The 19,966-nt window shown below is 38.3% G+C and overlaps 1 protein-coding gene across 2 annotated transcripts in view; it reads right to left on the reverse strand.

Moving 5' to 3' along the window:
• Window positions 1-19,966, reverse strand: part of LOC138709162 (uncharacterized) — a 42,737-nt gene that overhangs the window by 13,848 nt on the left and 8,923 nt on the right. The window lies entirely within an intron of this gene.

Below are 19,966 nucleotides of genomic sequence, written 5' to 3' on the forward strand. Positions count from 1 at the left end.
TTTATTTAAGGTGAATAGAATACAGAACTTAATCAGTAATATAATCTCCTACATTATCTGTGACTCTCTGCCAACTCTGGGATACTTTCTCGATTCCGCATCTGGAGAACTCGATTGGTTTAGAGTTAAAGAAATCGTGAAGCCAAGTTTGTAAAGAATGTTCGTTATTAAAGGAGTACCTACTCTTGAAGGATGAATAGAGAACGTAAAAGGTGGAAATCTGAGGGCGCAAGCTCGGGAGAATATGGGCGGTGTGGAATTACCTCCCAATCAAGTTGCTTTCATTATGTTAGTAGTGTTGACGTGCATTATCGTGTTGCAGCAGCACTTGATCCAGTCTTCCCGGTTGTTTTTATTCAGTTGCGGCCGCAAGGTGTTTGAGTTGTTGGCAGTAAATGTCAGCAGTCATGGTTACATTCCTGGGAAGCAATTCGTAGTACACGACACCTTCTTTATCCCACCAGACGCATAACATCATCTTCTGTGGATGGACACTAACTTTCATATAGGGTGTTGTGTGTTGAAATGACAACCATTTTCTTGAAGTGCTTTCTCCGATGGCATTCTTCCCATACACGGCACAAATGTTTCGAGCCACCTCCGCTGCCTTTGTTCTTCTGTTAAACTCAAACAGAAAAATAGCCTATGTCGAAGTGTTCGTTTTTCTTCACTTGACATTCCATCTTCTTCAGCCCAAATAGCACAAACTTTCTTCAAATCCGCAAAATTAAGACGTATTTGCAAGCACAATACTCCAAATGACAAGTGAAAAACAATAAACAATCTCATAACAACGCAGTGTTATGATGAACAAAAACGCTACTAACTTAAGCATCAACCTAATATTTAAATTCTGTACGATCATAATAGTACATTATGCAACGAGCCTATAATGATAGTAATTAAGAAGCGAGTATGGATGTTTATGAAACGAGCGCAAGCGAGTTTCATAATTGTCATACGAGCTTCTTAATTACCATTATAGGCGAGTTTCATACGACTTTTTATGCTCGACCATATTTCTAATTTGAAATTATTCATTTTATTTTTATCTAACTGACCTTGAGCAATACCTCGTAAATTGTGAGATGTGCGCAGACGCGAAAGTATTGATTTTTTCCGAGGAACAGATGTCCACATTGACCTTGATAGCCTATAAGAACCTACAGAGTAAACTAAATATTAACTTTGATATAACATTGAAATTAAATTAGACATTGAAAAACGAGATGATAAATTGAATTTATTTGAATATTATTTACAATTAACGCTAATTATTATAGTAACAGAACATAACCTTCTGCGACAGTATTGGATTTCCAGCCTCCGTGACTTTTCGCCAATTCTCTTTCGATTGCATATCCGAGACTAATCGATACTTGCGGTTTTATAACGGTACAAAGCTGACTTGTCATTGGCTGAACACCTGTACTTTAATGAGGAGGTGTACTTTAATGACATGCATTAAAGGACTGCTACCAGGTGTATAATTACTACATTTCGGCATGGTCGAGCATAAAAAAACTTCAAGCATACATTTTACCGCCATTACCATTTGTACAGAGTAAAGTTTCAAAATTATTTATTATTAAGTAAAATTATCATGATAATGATGGAAAATATTTTACAGTTCCTCTAGGGCCGGCTCACGTCAGAGCTTTCTTTACTAGCAGTTGCCCTAAAATCATCTGAACGTCATTAATTTGTATACATTTGAATAACATTAGCTATAAAACTGCGAAATATTTGAAAGACCCGAGTTACACGAATGAGAACTGTGTGGTAATTTTCTCCAGGAATGCGGAATCAAAGTTTTCACGATGTGCTTAGGAAAATATTTGGAATTAAGAGGGATGAAGTTACAAAAGAATGAAGAAAGTTACACAACGTGGATGGATTGTATTCTTCACCTAACATAATGAACAACATCAAATCCAGACGTTTGAGATGGGCAGGGAATGTAGCACAAATGGGTGAACCTAAAATGCATATAGAGTGTTAGCAGGTGTGGCCCGTCCTTAGGGACACCGGGGACGTGCCCTACCAATATTTCGTTCCCCAGCAATTTTATTTTCGCATTTAAAATGCGTAAATTTTTAAAATTTGTGTACTGGATTCATAATTATTTCAATAAATTTCATAACATGGCGCAATATGTCAGTAAAACGGAGCTTGGGCCCGCGTCAAGGGCTCCACAACTTGAATCACTTTAGCGCTCAACTGCCATGGTGCGAGGTATGCAATGTTCGCTATCGACGGAGATTCACGAAGTGTTACGAAGTTACCGTCACGAGTATAATGCTTTTCGTTGGGGCCCGACGAGCTTGGCCCGTCTGGCGGACGGAAGCGACAGTCGCAGTTGTTTGTTGCACTGTGAGTCGCAGTGCCACTGAAAAGTGGGTTAATTCTAGAAATGTCCGTGTGAACTTTGAATAGTGCATGCGAGCGAAGTGTGAAAACATGAATAAAGTGGATTACCTATTAAAACATCGTTTTCTTTATTAAAGTTAGAAGGTAAACTTGAAGTTAAATGACTAGGCACACATCAACCTAATGGCTTCAGTTTTACACAGGTGGATGGTATGAAGAGGAGAACTTTCTGCAACTTGTGGTTTACAAAGAAGTCCTGGCTAACTGTAAGTGACGAAAAACAAAGTTTATTTTGTTTCTATTGTCTATTGTTTGATGGCGAAGGGCTGTGGACGTCGACAGGTTGCAAAGATCTAAAACATTTTAGGAAGCGCATCAAGGAACAAGAGGAAAGTGCAATATATTTAGAAAATGCTTGTAAGTTTAAACTATTTGGGACAATAAATATCGCAGCACAAATTGATTCCGTTATGTTTTATTTAACGACGCTCGCAACTGCAGAGGTTATATCAGCGTCGCCGGATGTGCCGGAATTTTGTCCCGCAGGAGTTCTTTTACATGCCAGTAAATCTACTGACATGAGCTGTCGCATTTAAGCACACTTAAATGCCATCGACCTGGCCCGGGATCGAACCCGCAACCTTCGGCATAGAAGGCCAGCTCAAATTTTCAATCCAGAAGCACAACGAACAGGTCACAAAAAACAGACATATACCATACTAGTAAGAGTAGACTAATTGATTCTTTAGTATTTTACAGAACTCACGAATTATAGCTGAGGGTTCAGAACGAAAATCAGAGATCTGCAAATCGGGGAAATTTGTTAGACTTGTTATCTTTACTTGCCAGTCTTGATAATGTATTGGATGAACACTTAAACGATACTTCTGTTTTTAAATATACTTTACACATTATACAAAATGAATTATTAGGCAGTATGTATGATGTATATATCGAAGATCTGAAACTAATTCTACAGATTTTGTTTTTGTGCAGGCTGACGAAATAACAGACATAACCTGCAAAAGCCAATTTGTTATTATTTTGAGATACATAAAAGGCTGTAAACCTGTGGAAAGGTTTCTTTCTTTCAAAGCGGTAAACAACCGCACGGCTAACGGTCTGAGTGAGGTTCTAAAACAAAGTCTACAACTTTTCAATTTAGAAAATAAACTCATAGCTCAAGCATATGATGGTGCTGCAGTAATGAGTGGTAGTTTTAGTTGTATTGTGCTGAACTAATTTTTAAGCAGAAACAATCAACTAAAATGAAATAAAAAATCTTGGTGCATTATTTAATGTATACTGCAAAATATCTGGCCCACCAACAAAAATGGTTACGATCCGCCACTGTCAGTTAGAAGACCTGAGGGGAAAAGACTTTTGGGGAGGCCAAGCAAGAGGAGTCTACTCCTCTTGAGGCCAAGGCATAGATGGGAGGATAGTATTAAAATAGATTTGAGGGAAGGGGATATGATGGTAGAGACTGGATTGATCTTGCTCAGGATATGGACCAATGGCGGGCTTATGTGAGGGCACCAATGTTAGTTGTAAGCTTTCAACGGTGCCGTTACGGTTACGACAAAATGGAACTAAATAAGTGGCGGCTCCTGCACATTTCTTAAGAGGAGGAAAGAAGTTAACAGCGCAAAATGACACATTCTTGAGAGAAACATGCTACAAATTAGCCTACATGCATACTTGTAAGATCAGATAGTGTTAGGGTTGGCCTTCTCTTTTGTATATCAATAATCTGTTCTTGTAAACTGAGTTTCCTAAATTGTCCAAAATATGTTTTCACCAGGGGCGGCTTTCGAAGGGAGGCTGCGGAGCTGCAGCATCCCCGACATTTGTGGCTCTTGCTTCGTTTTATGTCGTGAAATACATTTATTATACAGTCTCTATTTAGCGGCTCGAATTTTTTTTTTAATTTCGCTCTCATTGACTTCCACGCAATCGTTAGTGAAGTCACTTCCTCCCCTGGTGCTGCCAGAGCGAAACCAGAGACAAGGACTATGGGATGAAGCCACATCCTCCCCTAGAGCTTCCAGTCTCGTCCATAAACTTACTAAATAACGTATCGTCTCGGATGCTTTGCGCGTTAGTTTTACCCCTCCCCCTGCTAGCCCCTCTTCTAGAATCCAGGGTTTCCAGGCGCTGCAAAATTTGCAGTAGTTTGTCAGTAGCGCGCAGTTTTAAATACATTTTCTTTGATGTTGTGAGTATAACAAGTGCAACAATGTTTAATTCTGTACAATACGAGTATTTACAGTCTATTCAGTTCAGTACCGTAACAATTCAGGAGAAATGTGAAATTAAGTGTCCATCAGTTGAATCTCATAATGGAAACAGCCGCTAAACAAAATACAAAGAATCGCATATTTTTTGCTGATTTATCCAGTAAGCCTATCCCTGCTTACTTTTCTCGATCTCCACGCAGTCTGTATTAGATTAATGTGTTTCAAAGACAATTCCATCAGCTGGAGTAACAAGATGGAGTTTTAAAATAAGAACAGTAAATGTTGTTCATGAGAAGAAGGAGCCATTGCTAGAATGTTTTCAAACCATAATGGAATCTGAAACATCTAACAACATCACAATAAATGAGGCAAGCGCCCTGGTGCGTACTCTTGAAGATCCTGAATTCAATTTCTGGCTCAGTTTTTTTCATTTATTGATGTATCATGTAGATATATTATACAAACAACTACAACATCGCCAGTTAGATATTTCTAAGGTTCAAATCTGGATATAAGAAAATTAAATTATGGTTTATTTAATAACAACACTCGCAACTGCAGATTATATCAGCGTCGCCGGTGTGCCGGAATTTTGTCCCGTAGGATTCTTTTAAATGCCTGTAAATCTACTGACATGAGCCTGTCTCATTTAAACACACTTAAATGCCATCGACCTGGGCCGGGATCGAACCCGCTACCGAGGCCGACTCTGCATGTCAAGCTTTGTTAATGCCATACAGACAATACGTAATAGTGCACAGGTGAGCAGTGAGATCTGTGAAAATGAAAACCCTGAAAAGCGTCGTAAGGTCGAAGGGATTCAGACAAGAGTTGTGGCAGCCAAGGAAGTGTGTGATCTCAATACCACACAAGTTAACACCCGATTCCAGTTCATAGATCATCTGATATTATCGTCTCTTCTGTGTCAAGAAAAATTTGAATGCTACAAAAGCTCATTTCCTGAAAATGACCTAAATGTATGTGTGAAGCTCTTTCCAATGTTCGATAAAGACAAACTAAAGACGGAACTCACTGTGTTGTATCAGAGACAAGAATTCAGAAATATCAGTGACGCAGTCAAGCTCTTGCAGTTTCTTCTATCTGAGAACTTGCAGGCCTCATTTTCAGGAGTTGTGAAACTACTACGCATAGCTATCACCATACCAATGACAACTTCCGAACCAGAACGTTGCTTTTCGTGTTTGAAGAGAGTAAAATCCTATCTTAAAATACGATGAGAGAAGAGAGACTAACCGCATTAGCTATATTTTCCATTGTAAATATTATGTTAAACGACATATCGGATTTTAATAAGAAGATGATTCAAAAGTTTGCAACCTACAAGACAAGGCGCATGGAACTAATTTTTAAATAAAGTAAGTTGCTTGGTTTAGTTTTGTATGCAGCCCCTCTTAATTCAATACCCACGAGCCGCCGCTGGTTTTCACTTCCACTCATTGTTGGATAATTGCACAAATTAACAATTACAAGGAAATTCACAAATTCGCAGTATTTTTCGCGCACACTACAGCATCACACGTGTTGGAAGAGACTAGCTACTAACACATAACCAGAACCGTTTTACTGAAGTGGGAATGGGAAATAATCAGTTAGGAAAGCGAGAACACTGCATCCACTCACGTGGTCTGTGTTGCCACATGTACATTTTGCAAGTTCAGTATCACATGCTTTTGAAGAATGTCAGTTCTTGTAAAGTCATACCGCTCTGGTCATACTATCATTATTGTTCAAAGCAGCAGGTGACCGATTAATTTTTTATGTTAAAAATAATGTAGTTTGGAGTAGTTTCAATTTCAAACATATTTGTACAAAACTGACAACTTGGCTGTTGTCCTGTCTAGTACACAATGAATGGAAGTGAATTTCAGGGGCCAAAAAGATCTGCGATACTAACGTAGAACTACTTCCTCTTTGTTTTATATAAATCTAACTTCAACTTTCAGATATCCTCGAAAGTTTCAAACCATGAATAGTAGCTTATATAAAGTGCAATGTATAATATTTTATTTTGTAATTAAACAAAAAAAAAAGTTTATATGGTGTCTTTCATAGCTTTGTGTTAAAACTGTTTTTATTGTGCCTCCTCCTAGATGTGTTATAGTCTGGTTGAATGCAGCATCGTTAGATGATAGCGGTAGCGAGCTTGCTGCACGACCAGTCGGTTTCTATATTTCCAGCCCATGCGCTCATTCAGAGGAGGATCTCCTCCCTCTCCGTTCATTTACTTGCTTTAAAACTCTGCTTCTGTCTCTCGCCGCTAGTGCGCTGTTGTCTATGCAGTAAAGGAGGAAAGAATTGACTTTTCTCCACATAAACAAACTCGCATCTTTCTCGCAGTTTTATAGCAGTACATGATTGCGCGTCGTTTAAAACTCGATCAACCAAGGTTTTCTTATAGCTGTGAACTTAAAAATTATCGAATCTTCCTCGAATTTCATGGCATATATTTCATTTGGTATTTACTTTCAAAAGAAGAAAAATGTGAGGAGGACATTCCTCCCTTCCCTCCTCCGAGAAACCGCCACTGAACTAAATACACAATATCGCCAACATAAGGGCATGACGTCGGCTTGTGGCGTTAGAAGAAGACTTTTTTTCTCTCTCTCTCTACTTCGTTCTGAACATTACTGAGAGATAGCACCACTGTTAGCGACAACGTTAGGTAGGGTTTGATGAGGAGATAGATACTGTATTAATCTAAATTAGGCACACGGACAGTAATAAGACTTATTAATATTTTGAAATAAACCTGTACTCTCATTAGGGTTATGTTTATTTTTAAAAGTATTTTGAAGTATATTCTCATTAGTATTATGTTGTTTCTTATCAATATTTTCAAATATATTGACGTTAGAATTAGATATTGTTATTTTTCTTATTAAGAAAGAACCTTGTTTTCGACTACCGGTATGTTTTACTCTCCCTCGGCGTGTATTTGCGTAAATATTGCGAGTACATTACGTGGCTTAGATGAGGAGATCGCTAAATGACATGAGGTTGTGGAATGTGACAAGGTTAGAGAGGGTTTGATGACGAGATAGATACTAAGAGACATGAGGTCGAGGAATGTGACAAGGTAAGGTTAGGTTAGGTTAGTTGAAGGGTTGGCCAAGTGACAGGAGATTTTAATATAAACTATGCTATCATATTTTATATTGTTGACAAAACTTATCAATTTAAACATAAGATTTCATTTCATTCTCCATGTAGCCTACTAATTCAAATTACCGTATATCATATTGTACTTAATAAATAATTTGTAACTTTAAACATAAACCGTTTCATTTACATATTACTCGTATGTAATACAAAAATGTTATATGACGAGGTATTTTCTCTAGGCCAAAAATAAGACGGCAATGCGGTCATATTTCCGCAAATTTAGCCTACTTTCGTTTATTTCAATGATATTCCCTGAAACATACCTTTTTTTCCCCCCTTTATTTTGTTGTGATAACCTACTATATGATCTTACTACATTTGTATTTTCTTTCAGTGTATTCAAAACACCGCCGTTATATTCTGTAAACCTTGCACTTGACTAGTGCAGTCAATTATTTAACAATATAGTCATGGATAAATATATTATATATTCATCCATGATATAGTCGCGAATTTTACTACCACCACCATTTCGATTGTCTTTTGTTTCACACGCCTCGGTACGACCCGGTGACTAGTGGTCAACGTAGTCGGTGTTGCTCTACCATGCGCATTATCCAGTTGTTCCAGAAACAATTTGTGGTGGAGTCGGTCCTAAGTTAGATATAAAGTCTTGTAATCATATAAGAAGATACTGATTTTAATGTTTTGCTACCGATAGCCTCCCTACATGGTATGCAACTAACATTATTTGTAACTTTGGGTGAGGTGTTTTATGACCCGATTTTCTACAGTAGTCATTAGAATGTCATTAGAATTATATTTAAATTGTGGTTATATTGAAAATAGCAGGATGTTCTTGTGAAAGTAATTATATATCATGTAACTTACCACTTAGGTGCCATACTATAGGGTGAATAGATTATGAGTTTGCCGCTCGCGCGCTGTCAGCCCAGCCACAGCAGAAAGCGTAGGAACGCGTCATCAGTCTAAGGCAGTGGTCATCAACACTCGCTGAAATGTGTAAAGGGTAAGCAGTGCTTCGTAATATGCCCCGTCGTGCAGCAGCAAGACGGAGAGAGCATACCCGCCAGCAGTCACGGATGCACGCTAGTGCAATGTTTTATCCGCAGGTAAGAGACGATAGCCCGAGAGTGCACTGTGCTGATGATCGTTGGTCTAAGGCAGCGGTTCCCAAACTTTTTCAGCCATGGAGCCCTTTTTGAAGCAAAAGTTTCTCGTGGAGCCCCAAGAAATGTTTACTTTTTAGCTTTATCTTGTTACGTTTTATGAAGCATATTTCAAACGATACATAAACAGAAGTATGAATATATATACTATATGGGCACCTTAGTACTATTTCGGGTGCAATATCTTTAGTTTTTTTCTAATAATTAATTTTACAGCTGGGATATGTTTCTGAACAATTTAGCTATATTATATAAGAATCCTGACTGCTTACTCCTAAACGTATGCAAGTAAAACTGAAAAATGCAAGTTAATGTGTTTTGCTCATATTTCCCCGAGTGTGGGGGTAAAATGGGCATTAACGATGTGAATCACAATCAATTGAAAGAAGTGAAAAAAACACTTAAAATACTTCAAAATATAACTGTATTAACTATATTATATATTGTATATGCAATTTGTGATGGTTACTGCGTAAGACCTTTGGCAGATGAATGACGTTTGGAGATTCTAAGACATTTGAATCAGTGGAAGGAATTGTATGAACTGTAGGTTTGTCACCTGATGCTGCAGTGTCAATGTAAGCATAATCAGGAATGATACTCATGTGCAGTGGAAAAGGGCCTGAAGCTCGGAAGGCATTTACAGCCAGACATACATTGACAGATCTGTCCCATGCTTCTTTGACAATGGAAGCAAACTCGACCTTCGTAAAAGGTCTCCTATGTTGCCTGAAAAAATTTGTAGCACCACTGTTGTAAGCTTTCTTCAGAGAACTAAACAGACCCCTATCTGCTGATTGAAGCCAGGCTGTGGTGTGTGGAGGAAGACAAAACATGCATAATCCGTTTTCTACTGCAAAGTTAAGAGTGTCAGGATTACAACTATGTGAATCACGTCCACCTACTATCAAAATTGCAGGTGCATGCTTACTGATGTTGAAATAAACAACGAAATTCTTGATTATTAAGAAAAATATACGAGGTGTGATCATTACATTCTGAGATTGTGTCTGCTGTGGGCGAAGGGATCACGTGATTGACACGCGTGCGCAGCAGTGACACTAGACGACCTTGAAGAGAGAAGACACAAAGTTTCGAAGCGCTATCTTCATTGAGACCTGTGTTACACAAGGTTTTGATAGCACGCGCATCCGCGCATTTGCGAAATCACGAAACTGGAGCAGAGAGCCAAAGTCAAATTCTTTGGGAAATCTGAAGCCGTAACCCATGGAATGTTGAAGCAAGCCTACGGGAACGAAGCAGTGAGTCAGGCGAGGTGTTTTGAGTGGCATCCGCCAGAAATGGGAGAACATTGCTGAAGGACGACGAGAGGCCAGGTCGGCCACACACGTGCAACACTGCCGAAAATGTAAAAAAATTATACAAATTGTGCATAATGATCCTCACGTCCGTTTTTAATATGAACGATCACAACTCTGGACAAAAAGCAACGACGACACTGCGCCAGTTCACGGAACTCATAGAGCTCTCGCAACACTCCAGTTTTGCACCCGTAATAAGATAGTCGTCGTTGCTCACCCCCTTATTCACCAGCTTTGGCCACCTGCGACTTTTTTTGTTTCCGACGATGAAATTTAAGCTAAAGGTCGCCGTTTTGGCATTGTGAAGGAGATCCAACGCGAATCGCAGAAGGTGCTTGACAGGCTTCAAGAACGCGACTTCCAGGAGGCATTCCAAAAATGGCAGCCACGTTGGGATCAGTGTATAGCTGCCCAAATGGACTACCTTGAAGGGGATGGCAGCCAAATTTAAATGAGGTAATTTTATTTCCAATTATGGGACAGGACTCAGAATTTAACGATCACACCTCGTATCTCCGTTAATGTAGGCAGAGTGCTTGTTGAAGTACACCTTACTGACAGCAGGCAGCTATTCTTTCAGTCATGTTTGTCCTTGTTCCTTTTATAATGATACTTGGAGGAAAGTAGTTCCCTGCTGCATTGAAGCCGGCCAGAAGGGTAATGGGTTCTCCTTTTTCTTTAGGGTAAATGCAATGCACTACTTTGTGTTCTTTGGGTGCAATGACATCTTTCGCTCTTGTAATCATTTGTAGGCCATTTTCATCAAGATTGAAGAGTCATTTTTATGAAGTATAATGCTTGCCCATATTCCCCCGAACATTAGCGCCCATGTTACCCCGACATGTAGGGTTTATTTTCAACAGTTGGCTCTACCGTAAACTATTCACAAAACAACGTCTGACGGAATAGAACGGCAGTTCAAGATATGTATTCTGTATGCATACTATTAGATTTTAACTATTTTTTAAAGTTCATGTGTAATCTATTGCATATAACATAGCTAAAATAAGTATTGTGAAATTTTAGTAGGGGAAGTCCGTGTAACTTGGACCAGTGTGTAACTTGATCCACCGATGCAATCACTATTTCCAGGATAGTTTGCAAGGTACTTTATACAGCGCTTTGAACCTTCTGCATGGTAGGCAACTGTCCATAAATCTCATTATGCAGGGTTGCCTTGACGTGGTCATAACGGTGTCCAACATTCTGTCCCCAAATTCTTCAAATCTTTTCACAATAGTTTGACAGCGTGTTGTGCGAAGAAGTTTAGAAATACAAGACTGCCTTATACATACGAAGAAATACCAGTGTTTGAGGTAAGTTGAGTGAAATTTATATCAATGTTTGTAAAGTAGTTTTTACGTAAATAATTTTTTAGTGTTTCTTTTACAATGCGTGTAAATTGAACCATCACAAAGCGTGTAACTTGAGCCAATGCTAAAATGTACCAACCCTTACAATATAACAAATTTAGAAGATAAAATTGTCCATTATGTCTTCACTAGTGTGAATTTCCAAAAAAAACAGAGGTCAGTGGATGAAAATTTTGTAAGGACATATAATTATAACATTATTTATATAATATTATATAAATAATAATATTATAAAACATTACTTTAGTTTATTTCAATGTTAATACTATTTTATTTCTTAAATTATGTAATGAGACTTCGTTTCATTTGGTGGGTCGACAATTACAACTTTTTAACAAATTCTGCTTTCGCCATTACTTTACAGATGACTACAAGACAGGCAAGAAAAGCGAAGGGAGTGTATGGGAAGTGGAAAGAAGAAAATCTGCAACTCGCTTTAGTTGCAATATCGGAAGGGATTGGCGTCAATGAGGCTGCACGAAGGTATAATATACCTAGTGCCACCCTTAAAAGATACAACAAAAGGAAGGATGCTAAAATTAGACAGCCCGGTCACCCACTTGACTTGCCACAAGAGGTGGAAAATGATCTTGTGACACATCTTCTGCAGCTAGAAAAAATGTTCTATGGGTAAATACATTACAGCAACATGTATATTAGGGCCTACATTAGGCCTACAACTTAATTCAATCAAACTTAATATAGGCCTAATACTTAATCTGCTTATTCTTTAATTTCAGACTGAGACGGAGAAGTATTATGCAATTAGCATACGAGATTGCAGAGAAGAATAAACTGGCCACTCGGTTCAACAAGGAAACGAAGTCTGCCGGCAAAGAATGGTTTTCCGGCTTTATGAAGCGCCATCCCGAACTTAGCCTTAGGCAGCCAGAAGCCACATCACTTGCCAGGGCTTCAGGATTCAACAGGGTTGTCGTCGGCAAGTTCTTTGACATATTGGAACAACTTGTCGACCAACACAAATTAACTGCTGCCAGAATATTCAACATGAATGAGACATCCCACAGTGTCGTTCAACGCCAAGAGAAGATTCTGGCACAGAGGGGAAAACATCAGGTTGGAGCCATTTCTTCGTGTGAGCGAGGTCAGAATGTGACAGGAGTGTATGCCGTGAGTGCGAGTGGCTTCTTTTACCTCCTATGCTGATTTACGCTAGGAAAAAAATGGAGTCTCTCACATTTGGAGCACCTCCTCACACCATCTTCCGCTGTCAGGATAAGGGATGGATGGATTCTGACACATTCTGTGAATGGATTAGGCACTTCATTAGAACTGTCAAACCCAGCCCTCAGGAGAAAGTATTGTTGATTTTAGATGGCCACAGTAGCCATACGCAATCGCTCAAAGCGATTGAGATCTGCCGTCAGTACGGTGTGATTATGTTATCTCTACCGTCGCACTGCACGCACCGTCTCCAACCACTGGACGTGTCGTTCTTCAAACCTCTGAACACATTCATGTCAGCTGCCATATCAACGAAGATGAGGGAACTTCCAGGACAGCGGCTGAATGTCCAGCATATTGCCTCACTGGTGGGAGTGGCATTCCCCAGAGCAGCAAATTTGCAGATTGCAATGAATGGCTTCAGGCACACTGGTCTTTGGCCTGTCGACCGAAATGTGTTTTCAGAGGCTGATTTCGCGCCTTCTTTGGTGACCGATCGGCCTTTGAATGGTAAGCCATCAGCATCAGCATCTCGGGCAGCAGAAGAAGTGGAAGGAGCAACAACAGCAGCATCAGCAGAGAAAAAGATGGGAGACAATGTGGAGCTACTTTCTGGTCTCACGGAATATGTGTCAGTGCAGGAAATAAGCCCTTTGCCTTCGTCTTCAAAATCTGGACAGAGAAAATACGGAACGAGATACAATGCATCTGGCGTGGTGCTGACCGCTATGCCACACAAGAATGCTCTGCAGCAACAATCAGATGGGAAGGCCGCAAAGAAGAGAAAATTATTTGATTCGAAGTTAAGGTGACATCCAAAACAAGCTGTGTGAGAACAGACTGGATTCATTGCAATCGGTGTGGAAAATGGGCCCACGAAGAATGTGCAACAATTACAGATGAACTATTTTATTACTGTTGTATGTGAAATAATTGCTTGACACAAATTTTTATTCGAATAAACAACATTATAGGAGTTAAATGTGTTTAATATGCCTGGTCCAAGTTACACGATCCTCTGGTTCATATTACACGACCCTGGCCCAAGTTACACGGCTTCGAAATTTTGATTAAATTTTATTTTTTAAGTATTAGAATTAAAATTAGATAAGTCTTATTCTACTTAGGGATTTATTATGGCAATCTACCATCATAAAAAAATTCAGGGACATTTTTCTCAATATGATAAGTGAGTTACGGCCATTCAAACTTAGGTGGTCCAATATACACGGTCCTCCCCTATACTTTGAAGTCAATACTCACGTTTTAGATGGCTGTTTTAACAACAATACGAGGCAATACTGCACAGCGCGCTTCCCACAGCAAACTTTACGATACTCTCACTGTATACTAATCGTTATTAGCGAAGAAACATAATTCGTTGCAAGAGTTTCGACATGAAAACGTAATATTGCCCATATTCCCCACGTGCCCATATTCCCCCGAATTCCCCTATATATTAATAAAGGAAACAATAGTAAAAAGTACTGGATATAATTTATTTAAATCTACAAAATAATATTAACAAGTAGTTAAGATATTTAAAAAATGTTACAATATTACATGTAAACCCGAAGTTAACGTAAAGAATGTGCCTGTTTCTTGCGACAGAGTTTGTCAATGTCCGGTGTCTTAGAATTCAGTTGAAGATGTATATCGTCTTCTGTGTCCAAACAAGTTCGATATTTTGTTTTTATAGCCGTGTACCTCGAAAACGTCGTTTCACTGAGGTACACAGTAGGCTACCAAAAGGCAGTGAAAGAAATTTAGCTTTTGAACTTAATATCAAAAGATCCTCCCCTAACTTAGCTCAAAATTCGGGAAATGGTTTGCTTTTAAATTATGCCTGACAGTGGCTGTTCGAAACCATGTCTATAAGGACCATATATCTGAAGCAGTGAGGGCTGCTGGTTTTGACATCACTGGAAATGGATCTACAATCCACTCATATTTCTTTAGAATCGATTCCTGAGTGTCCCTTGGAAAGTATGAATTGATATTTTGAAGCAAATTGTCAAGGTGTTCTTTCATTATCGTTATGAATGAGACATTCTATGTTAAGTTCTTCTATAAAGCTTGAAGTCAATGAGAAACGTAAGATCCTTATTGTTGACGCTTTCTATGTAGAACGCTATCTTTTTCTTCAGTGCGACAATTTCGTAATCAGCAGGGAAAGGATTTATATGTAAATACATATTTACTTATAAAGCTAATATAATTTATATTTTGCATTATCTTTATGTTTCACAATGTGTAGGGTTGAAAAATCCTACTTTTATTTTCCATATTTTTCCATATTTTAGAGTTTAGTACATATTTTCGTTAATTTCCATATATTTTCCATATTTCATATAAAACAGTCCATATTATATTAGGTTTAACAATAAAACAAAACAAAATTCCATTAACTTTTAAAAATACATTTCAACAATAGAGATTTAAACACATGTTCAGTAATCCCTTTAACATCAGAGTTATTTGAAAATTAGCAGTCCTATCAACAATGGGAAAGTAAGTTACAAAACTGTATTAATTTAATTTAAAATTTTTAACAGACTTCAGTTGTGCAGCTCAACAGTTAAATGCCAGTCAGAGTACACATAGGTTCAGTTTTGTAAATCATACTATAAAGACGGTAAATATGCCAAAAGTACGTCATTCAGTCAATTTAAAATCAAAACTAACAAGTTACATTTCAGAATTTAAAGAAGATGGTTTATCAACTGACAATAAAATATTATTTTGTAATTTATGTCAGTGTGCAGTATCATCTACACAAAAGTTCCTGGTGCAACAACACATTACAACTAGTAAACATCAGGCCAACAAACAACTAAATTCCAAGCAGAGACAATTGTTTTTAACACAACCAACAACATCGAATGTAAGATCTGAGTTTAACATCGACCTGTGCCGTTCTCTCATCTCTGCTGATATTCCTCTCTACAAACTAAAGAATAAGGTCTTCAGGGAATTCCTTGAAAAATATACTCAACATACAATCCCCGATGAGTCAACACTTAGGAAGACGTATGCTCCATCCATCTACGATGAGACAATACAGAAGATAAGAGATGAAATTAAAGATAGTTCAATTTGGGTTTCCATTGATGAGACTCCCGACAAAGAAGGTAGACTTGTTGGTAATGTAGTTATCGGTTTGTTAAGTGAACAATATTCTGAACGAATTCTTTTACATTGTGATGTTCTAGAAAAGTGCAATAACAAAACTATAGTTAAACTGTTCAACGAAGCTATGGGTATCCTGTGGCCAAAGGGTATTATGTACGATAATGTGTTATTCTTTATTAGCGATGCTGCCCCTTATATGGTCAAAGCTGGACAAGCATTATCTGTTGTATATCCTAAATTGACTCATTTTACTTGTGTGGCGCATGCATTTCATCGTGTGGCAGAAGTGGTCAGAGACAATTTCCCTAAAGTAGATTTGTTGATTTCATCAGTGAAAAAAGTATTTCTCAAAGCTCCCAGTAGAGTTAACGTGTTGAAAGAAATGTACCCTGAAATTCCATTGCCACCAAAGCCAATTTTAACTAGATGGGGTACATGGCTAGAAGCAGTTGAATATTATGCCGAACATATAGACTCTATTAACAATGTTCTCCTTGCATTGGACTCTGAAGATGCAGTCTCAATTGATACTGCGAAAACAGTTACCTGTGACATAAGTGTGAAGAATGACTTAGCTCACATTCAGCATACATTTTCATGCATCATAAAAACGCTCAAAAGTCTCCAAAATAGGCACCTTTCACTATCTGAAAGTTTTGAAATTATAAATAGTACTGTGGAACAACTGAATCGTGGTAGAGGTAAAGTTGCAGATGCAGTAAGAGCTAAGGTGGACACTGTACTTTCAAAAAACCCTGGATATGAAGAACTACAAAAGGTTGTTGCTGTGATGAGTGGTGAATCAACAGTGAAGATTAACTTGGACTTATCCCCAGCAGACATTGTGAAATTGAATTATGTACCAGTTACTTCTTGTGACGTCGAACGCTCTTTTAGTCAGTATAAATCTATCCTCAGAGACAATAGAAGAAGATTCACTTTTCAGCACTTGAAAGAAATGTTTGTAACCTATTGTTATGGTAACAGACAATAAAAATTGTGTTTTGTTGAAACTACATTGGAAGATAAGGTACGTCCATTATATTTTTTGTTTAGTTTGATTAAAATGTACCAATATTTAACGTACATAGTCATTTTTTTATAATTTTAAGTCCATATTTAATTCCATATTTTGGTAAAAATCCATATTTAATTCCATATTTTGGTAAAAATAACTACATATATATTTACATATTTCATATATTTTTAGTCCATATAAATCCGTTCCCTGGTAATCAGCATCGGATATAGTCTTCCGTTTACCTTGTATGTGCTGAATTTATTTTTGTGCTGTATGTGCTGAATTTATTTTTGAAAAATGTCTGCCAAGTAACATAATTTGTACAATCATTCCTGATTATTCAAATAATCTGCTAACAAACTGTTCTGGTAATTTAAAAGTGAAGAAACTTCGGTTGGAAGTTCATGTAATCGGGACAACGCTTTACCGCGCGACAACCATCGCGCTTCTGTGTGTAATATTACTAACAATTACTTGTGTATACTACCATATCTTCACACAGGATTTTAAGTAGCCTACACTGCGAAGGTCGTGCCTTAACAAAGTTGATCATTTTGATGGCGTTGTCTAGTACCTGCTTTAATAACGCTGGTATTTTTTCGTTGCGAGGGCGTGTCGGTGTAGTACACAGTGACTACTTGTTCAGTTTTTTAAAATTTCCTGATCCTTGTAACAGCGCCAGCAACAGGACCTACCATGGCCTTTGCGCTATCTGTGCACACGTCAATGCAATTGTCCCACGGTATCGAGTTTTCAATGAAGAAGAAAAAATTTCAGTACCGCTTGTAGAGGATGGCAATGGCTGCAGAACAAAATATTTCATGAAAGAACCTGAAAATTCATACCGCACAAACATCATTAACATAGCTAATCCGGCAAAGACCGTGGATTTGTCAAGTTGTAACGAAAATTTCGTTTAACTTATACGGGAAATCATGATATTTTTTACATCTTTTCATAGATTCTGGATTCGATTATGCAGTGTTATTTGATAAGGACACACTGGAAATCAAGTTTGCAGTTTTCTCGTCCACCATGCACTTCACTACCTTCACTAATAGTGGTTTCATAAGAGTTTCAGCAAGGGTGAGGTTTACCACCAAGAGTCTGGTCATGACGACGTTTTCAGTGTTTTCTCGTTGTTTGTTTTTACACGAGGTAAAATTTTGTCTGAACTGCATAGGGTTCGTCACTTTTTCTTTCGAAGTAGCCTGCAGTTTTATTTGTGAATTTTTGAATTGAGAAATGCCGTCTAAGCTTGGCAGGGAACATAGAACTACTGGGGAAAAACTGTTACATATCACACATTGTGGACGTTCATCAGCAAACTCAGTGAATCCCATGTCCAAATATAAATCGTAATGAAATACATTAAAGGTGATACGTTACAGTTGTATGAACACTAATAAGTATTGTTCAAACAACTGTAACATATCACCTTTAATGTATTTCATAAAATCAATGAACACTGTATTATTGACCTAACATGTGTGTTTTATCATTAAATATAAATCACAATATTTTCGTTTGTTACTTTCAATACCTCTACACTGGGCATCGCAGACTCTGAGACAGGATCATGTTCAACATATTCCGAACTCAATTCCCAGGAATTCGCACTATCTTCTTTGAAAGTAAGATTATAGCTGTTGTTATCTCCCTTTGACTGAGAACTGGTTGATGGCTAATGACTCTTAGGTCTTAGGGAGCCCGTCTTAAGCGACAGTTCCGGTTCAACGAAAATTTAGCTAACACATCTGCTATCAAATTAACATGCAGGTATACAGTATATATATTTTTTGAAGTAACTTAACAGTTAATAGACTGTAGATTCCACGAATAACAAACGCTGCCTGCCCAGTATATAAAAAATAAAATAAATTTCGAGAATCATTGAGTACTTGGCAAGCAAGAAAGATCGAGATAGTTCCAGTGACGAGTAGATCTAATATTAATGCTTCCATGTAGCAAGAAGAACGCAAACTACTTTCTCAGAAAGTATTTTTCGCTTGATGGAAGTAGTTTCCGTTTTCCCCGCTAGAAACTAGATGGAATTAGCAATTTTTGTCATCTTCATAACTTCCGTGGACGGAGCCCCTGAGAATCTTTCGCGGAGCACACTTTGGGAACCGCTGGCCTAAGGTCTAAGTTAAACGGCTGTTGAAACCGCACGTGTGCTAAGAAAGGTATAACTAATAGTAGGCAAAAGTATTCTATTACACGAGTGTCTATTTACGATTCATATGTGCGTACAGGATCGGCTCGTACTGTCAGAAGATTATTTCAAGAAAATTTCCCTCATGATCGTGTCCTAAGTCGTGCTGCGATTCTTAAATTAGTTAACAAATTTCGGGAAACGAGGAGTGCTCGAGATAAGGAGCGAATACGACGACGCACAGTGCTCACTGAAGTTATCAATGACATTGGGCATTGCCTAGAAAGTTCTCCTAGAAAATTTTATTAGTCGATGCCATAAATGTTTGTAATATGAAGGAAATCAACTTCATGTCCTTGGGTGATACGGGTGAGTACGTGTCTTTTGAAATTATTTTCTTTTTTAGTAATATTATTAGTCAGTTCTTCCAATTTTGAAGTTGTAGTTTTGTTAAAGCGCGGACTCGTGTTGCCGTACGGCCGTGAGTAGAGCCCGATCGCAAACTCGTGGCAACAACATGAGCGAGTTTTTTTCGCAGGCTTCGGAGTTGGGGGGTTCTGTGTGTGCAGGCGACTGCTTACTCATAGAGCGTACTGTTCAAATACCCCCCCCCTCCAGCAAGACTCTTGGACGAGTCCATGTAAGTGGATGCCAATTCGTCTTTCGCGCAGGTGCCACGAGTTTGCGATCGGGCTCTACAGGCTACGCGCCCGATACAGCCCCGCGCGTAGGACGGGAAACTCATAATCTGATCACCCATTATTAGGGTCACTATTATTTATACTTTTGTGAAGAAATAGGAGTGAGAGCCAGAGTCAGCTTAGAAGTTTGTGTACTGACTTCACAGCCCTGATT

This window comes from Periplaneta americana, chromosome 1, assembly GCF_040183065.1.
Source record: "Periplaneta americana isolate PAMFEO1 chromosome 1, P.americana_PAMFEO1_priV1, whole genome shotgun sequence".
NCBI lineage: Eukaryota > Metazoa > Arthropoda > Insecta > Blattodea > Blattidae > Periplaneta > Periplaneta americana.